The sequence below is a fragment of the Budorcas taxicolor genome, chromosome 7 (assembly GCF_023091745.1).
Source record: "Budorcas taxicolor isolate Tak-1 chromosome 7, Takin1.1, whole genome shotgun sequence".
Classification (NCBI taxonomy): Eukaryota; Metazoa; Chordata; class Mammalia; order Artiodactyla; family Bovidae; genus Budorcas; species Budorcas taxicolor.
The window spans coordinates 23,325,025-23,330,920 of record NC_068916.1 but is presented as its reverse complement, the minus strand read 5'-3'; positions in this window follow the sequence as shown (position 1 = coordinate 23,330,920).

Genomic DNA, 5,896 nt, shown 5'->3' with positions numbered 1-5,896 from the left:
ACATGAGGGGATGGTGCTCAGAACTCGGAATCAGCGAAAACAGATGCCTTTCGTCAGAGACACAGGCAGAGCACAAATTAAAAAACAAAAGCTTCTCTTTTAATCAGAAATCCACACTAAATATTCACATTTTCTGAGTATAGTATTACTATATGCAAAAAGATAAAATACAGGTAACTTAGAGGAAAAGTGATTTGCCAACATCAGATGGCTTTTAAGTCATCCACTTACAAAGCTGAATTCAATGTTCAACTTATCTTCTGATTTTCCCAAGGTGAAATGTTTTTTGATGGTGTACAAAACAAGGTATGGGTTTAAGAAGTAATGTAAGAAGTAAGGAGAATAAAGATAATTAACATGTGCTGCACAATGACTACACATCAGGAACCAAATAAATACTAATTTGTTTAATCTTCACAGCAAACCCATGAGATGAATACTAGCTCTCTGTACTTTTCCAAGTGTTTTCACTTAAGTGTTTCCTGTTGCTCCGTACACAGTCCTCTGAGGGAGATCAAGAATCTCATGGTGCACAAGACACCTCGAAGACCCTGAGACAAATAAGTAGGACCCAAACTTACCGTGAGATTCTGAATCTGAGTTCCGGTACCCTAGTTCCCGGCGCAGCATTTACTTCACTTACACCAAGATGTACGGTTTACAGCCCTGAAGAAAAACTGTTTACCAGACTATCTTAATTAAGAAACACCTATCAAAGTCAAATAAACAAAAAGCATTATGACTGCATCTTACATGTTTTCTGTGTACTATGTTTAATTTTTACCATTGTCAGAAAAATGATGCAGACTAAGTTATGAAAACAGTAAACCATAATTATTTATTTATTATTTACTAAGCAGACTTGTTTTCAGGTAAGTTAATTAGCATTAAGTCCCATATAAAGGCCAACAGTAAACTTTTGAACTTTCTCAAAGCTCCTCCCCCTGCCCTATTAGTCTGACCTATTTACTTCAACCCTGTTCCTAAAATCTAGACATGAGATTTCCCAAGGGACTAATATGGCTTGATGCTAACCAGCTATTCACTTCCAACCTGGTTTTTGTTGATTTGGAGGTTTGTTTATATTTTTGTTTTGTTTTGGTTTGATTTTCTGTTGCATTGGAATGAACAACTACCACCATTTAGATTTGTAACCTTCAATCTTGTGGTAAATTGTATTTTTTTTTTGTTGTTGTTGTTTTTTTTTGTATAAAATTTTTTATTTTTTTAATTTTAAAATCTTTAATTCTTACATGTGTTCCCAAACATGAACCCCCCTCCCACCTCCCTCCCCATAACATCTCTGTGGGTCATCCCCATGCACCAGCCCCAAGCATGCTGTATCCTGCGTCAGACATAGACTAGCAATTCAATTCTTACATGATAGTATACATGATAGAATGCCATTCTCCCATATCATCCCACCCTCTCCCTCTCCCTCTGAGTCCAAAAGTCCGTTATAGACAGCTGCGTCTTTTTTCCTGTCTTGCATACAGGGTCGTCATTGCCATCTTTCTAAATTCCATATATATGTGTTAGTATACTGTACTGGTGTTTTTCTTTCTGGCTTACTTCACTCTGTATAATCGGCTCCAGTTTCATCCATCTCATCAGAACTGATTCAAATGAATTCTTTTTAATGGCTGAGTAATACTCCATTGTGTATATGTACCACAGCTTTCTTATCCATTCATCTGCTGATGGACATCTAGGTTGTTTCCATGTCCTGGCTATTATAAACAGTGCTGCGATGAACATTGGGGTACATGTGTCTCTTTCAATTCTGGTTTTCTCAGTGTGTATGCCCAGCAGTGGGATTGCTGGGTCATAAGGGAGTTCTATTTGCAATTTTTTTTTTAAATCATTCCTTTTTTTTTTTTCTTTTTTTTCTTCTTCTTTTTTTTTCTTTCTAACTTCTTTTTTTAATTGTGGTAAATTGTATTTGAAAACTGCATTCTAAATTTAGCTTGATTTCACCAGCAAGCTTCTCAAGATCAAGATAGTTTATATATTTTCAGACAGACTGTGCTCATGTGAGAGTTTACAGTGACAGCCACATATTAACAAATGTGAGGGCAAGGATCAAATTAACATGGACTTGACAGAGCAGGGTTCCGCACTTATAACCCGGTTATGAAAGGTTATCTGCAGGTTAACTGTATGGAAACTGTTATGTGTTTCCCACCTAAAAGTCAGTATTAAAAAACACTTATTTTAGCATAGCATTTTGTGTTACAAAATTATTAACCACTGGATCCCTGCAAGACCTCTGCAACAAGGGGCCCTGTGTGAACTCTGAACCTTCATTTGGTTCACCTTTCTGTGCGGGGCATGGAGCAATGTGTCCACAGGGCCACGAGGATGAGCCCACCCAGAGTCTGTTACCATCTACTGGTACCTGGCTCCCAGTTCACTGGGGATGAGGGTGAAGGGATCTTTGTAGGGAGGTGGAAGGAGTGTGGTTATGAGAGCCAGGGTATAGACACCCTGTGCACTGCCTCAGGGGAAAAGGGAAAGAAGTGGGAAGCCTGTAGACCTAAAGCCAGGCTGAGGACCAGCCCTCCATGCAGTGCCATGCTCTAGGAAACTGAACTTAGCCTTCCAGGTCCTTAGGAAGGTGTATCAGCCAAGAAGAAGGCCAGAACAGAATATTTTGTTGAAATTTTATTAGATTAAAAAAAAAGGAGCAAACCAACAAAACTTGGCAAAATACAGAACCAGGCAACATACATTAGAAGCACTCATAATACCTAGTAAGTACATAAAAATGTGTTCAACCTGGACAAAGTGCAATACAAATCAGTCAGGGAGACACTTTTTCTGCCTATCGGATTGGCAGTAATGAAAAGATTGATAAAATGTAATATTGGAGTGAAAATACCTCACTCAGAATGGGAAAAAAATATTTGTAAACCATATATCTGATAAGGGACTTGTATCTAGAATGTATAAAGAACTTAAAACTCACTAGTAAAAAGATCACCCAAATGGTCAGCTGTCATTGAGGGGTGTATGTGTGCTGTGTAATCAGCAAAAAGAAACACAGGAATACACACAGTAATAAGTCTTAACTAAATTCACTGGCTAAAGTACCTAGTAATAAGCAATACATAGTGGGGAAGAGAAGAGTCCCGAATCTGCCACTTAGCCTCTGAGGAAGAGGAGGAAGAAAGTAAAGGTGACTAACTGGCCAGATGGGCAGCCTCAGGTGAGCCCCCCGATCTGGGCATGCTGCATATCTCCCCGACATTGTGGGTCACCCAGGTGAACAGCTAGTCCTGCACCCCTTCCTTCCTGAGGTTTTCTCCTCTATTTAGTCTCTCACTTGAACCTCACAAGATGCTACATTTCTAGCCTCTTCTCTGAAGAAAAACAGAGGTTAATTACAGCTTCCTATCAGATCTAGTAGTGAGGAGCCTGGCAGGCTACACCCATGTGGTCACAAAAAGTCAAACATGACTGAGAGACTAACACACACACGCACACACACATGAAATTTAATGAGACCCCAAAGTACATGACTATGGCTTATGAATAGCACTCACCAAAAGTGTACTTGTTCTATATAAGAAGTGGCCTACTAGAGCTTCTAACCGTATACTGCACTTGGAAAAAAATTACACTCTAGAAAATTGACACTCTGCTACAAACTGTGAACAAAATAAAGCCTTCTTTGCTCTACTTTGAGTTATATCTTTATTAATTATTAAGGCTCAGTCTTCCAGTTTGCAGCAGAAGCAGAAATTCTCTAACCTCATTAGCCATTCGGGGAAACTAAAGGAGTTCACAAAGCCTCCAGGGATGATTCCCACCATCTAAAGACTGGCGTTATCTATAAGGTGAAAATCACTGTTGACAAGTGAAAAGATGTCTATAACCTGCTATGCAATTGATATAACAAGAAAGATGTCCTCTCGAGGCACAGACACACCCTCTCCAAGATAAGAGCTCCAGAAAGCATAGGGCTTCCCTAGTGGCTCAGTGGTTAAAAAACAAAAAATCTGCCTGCAAATGCAGGAAACCTGGGTTTGATTCCTGGGTTGGAAAGAGCCCCTGGAGGGGGGCATGGCAACACACTCCAGTATGCTTGCTTGGAAATCCCATGGACAGAAGCATCTGGTGATGCTACAGTCCATGGGGTCACAAAGAGTCTGGCTTGGCTTAGCGACTAAACAACAAGCATCAGTTCAGTCACTCAATCATGACCGACTCTTTGTGACCCCATGGACTGTAACATGCCAGGCTTCCCTGTCCTTCACCATCTCCTGGAGCTTGCTCAAACTCATGTCCACAGAGTCGGTGATGCCATCCAACCAGCTCATCCTTTCTTGTCACCTTCTCCTCCTGCCTTCAGTCTTTCCCAGCATCGGGGTCTTTTCCAATGAATCAGTTCTTCGCATCAGGTGGCCGAAGTTTTGGAGTTTCAGCTTCAGCATCAGTCCTTCCAATGAATATTCAGGACTGATTTCCTTTAGGATTGACTGGTTGGATCTCCTTGCAGTCCAACAGACTCTCAAGAGTCTTTTGAACACAACAGTTCAATAGTATCAATTCTTCGGCACTCAGCTTTCTTTGTGGTCCAACTCTCACATCCATACAGGACTACTATAAAAACCATAGCTTTGACTAGACAGACCTCTGTTGGCAAAGTAATGTCTCTGCTTTTTAATATACTGTCTAGGTTTGTCATACCTTTTCTTCTAAGGAACAAGGATCTTTTTTAATTTCATGGCTGCAGTCACCATCTGCAGTGATTTTGGAGTCCAAGAAAATAAAGTCTGTCACTGTTTCCATTGTTTCCCCATCTATTTGCCATGAAGTGATGAGACCAGGTGCCATGATCTTAGTTTTCTGAATGTTGAGTTTTAAGCCAGCTTTTTCACTCATCAAGAGGCTCTTTAGTTCCTCTTCACTTTCTACCATTAGGGTAGTTATCATTTGCATATCTGAGGTTGTTGATATTTCTCCCAGCAATCTTGATTCCAGATTGAGCTTCATCCAGCCTGGAATTTTTCATGATGTACTCTGCATAGAAATTAAATAAGCAGGGTGACAATATACAGCCTTGAAGTACTCCTTTCCCAATTTGGAACCAGTCTGTTGTTCCATGTCCAGTTCTAACTGTTGCTTCTTGACCTGCATACAGATTTCTCAGGAGGCAGGTAATGTGGTCTGGTATTCCCATCTCTTTAAGAATTTTCCACAGTGTGTTGTGATCCATACAGTCAAAGGCTTTGGTGTAGTGAATAAAGGAGAAGTAGATGTTTTTCTGGAACTTTCTTGCATTGTTGATGATCCAGCAGATGTTGGCAATTTGATCTCTGGTTCCTCTGCCTTTTCTAATTCCAGCTTGAACATCTGGAAGTTCTCGGTTCATGTACTGTTGAAGCCTGGCTTGGAGAATTTTGAGTATTACTTTGCTAGCGTGTGAGATGAGTGCAATTGTGTGGTAGTTCAAACATTCTTTGGCATTGCCTTTCTTTGGTATTGGAATGAAAACTGACCTTTTCCAGTCTTGTGGCCACTGCTGAGTTTTCCAAATTTGCTGGCATATTGAGTGCAGCACTTTTACAGCATTGTCTTTTAGGACTTGAAATAGCTCAACTGGAATTCCATCACTTCCACTAGCTTTGTTCGTAGTGATGCTTCCTAAGGCCCACTTGACTTCACATTCCAGGATGTCTGGCTCTAGCTGAGTGATCACACCATTGTGGTTATCCAGGTCATTATCTTTTTTATATAATTCTTCTGTGTATTCTTGCCACTTCTTAATATCTTCTGCTTCTGTTAGGTCCATACCATTTCTGTCCTTTACTGTACCCAACTTTGCATGCAATGTTCTCTTGGTATCTCTAATTTTCTTGAAGACATCTCTGGTCTTTCCCATTCTGTTGTT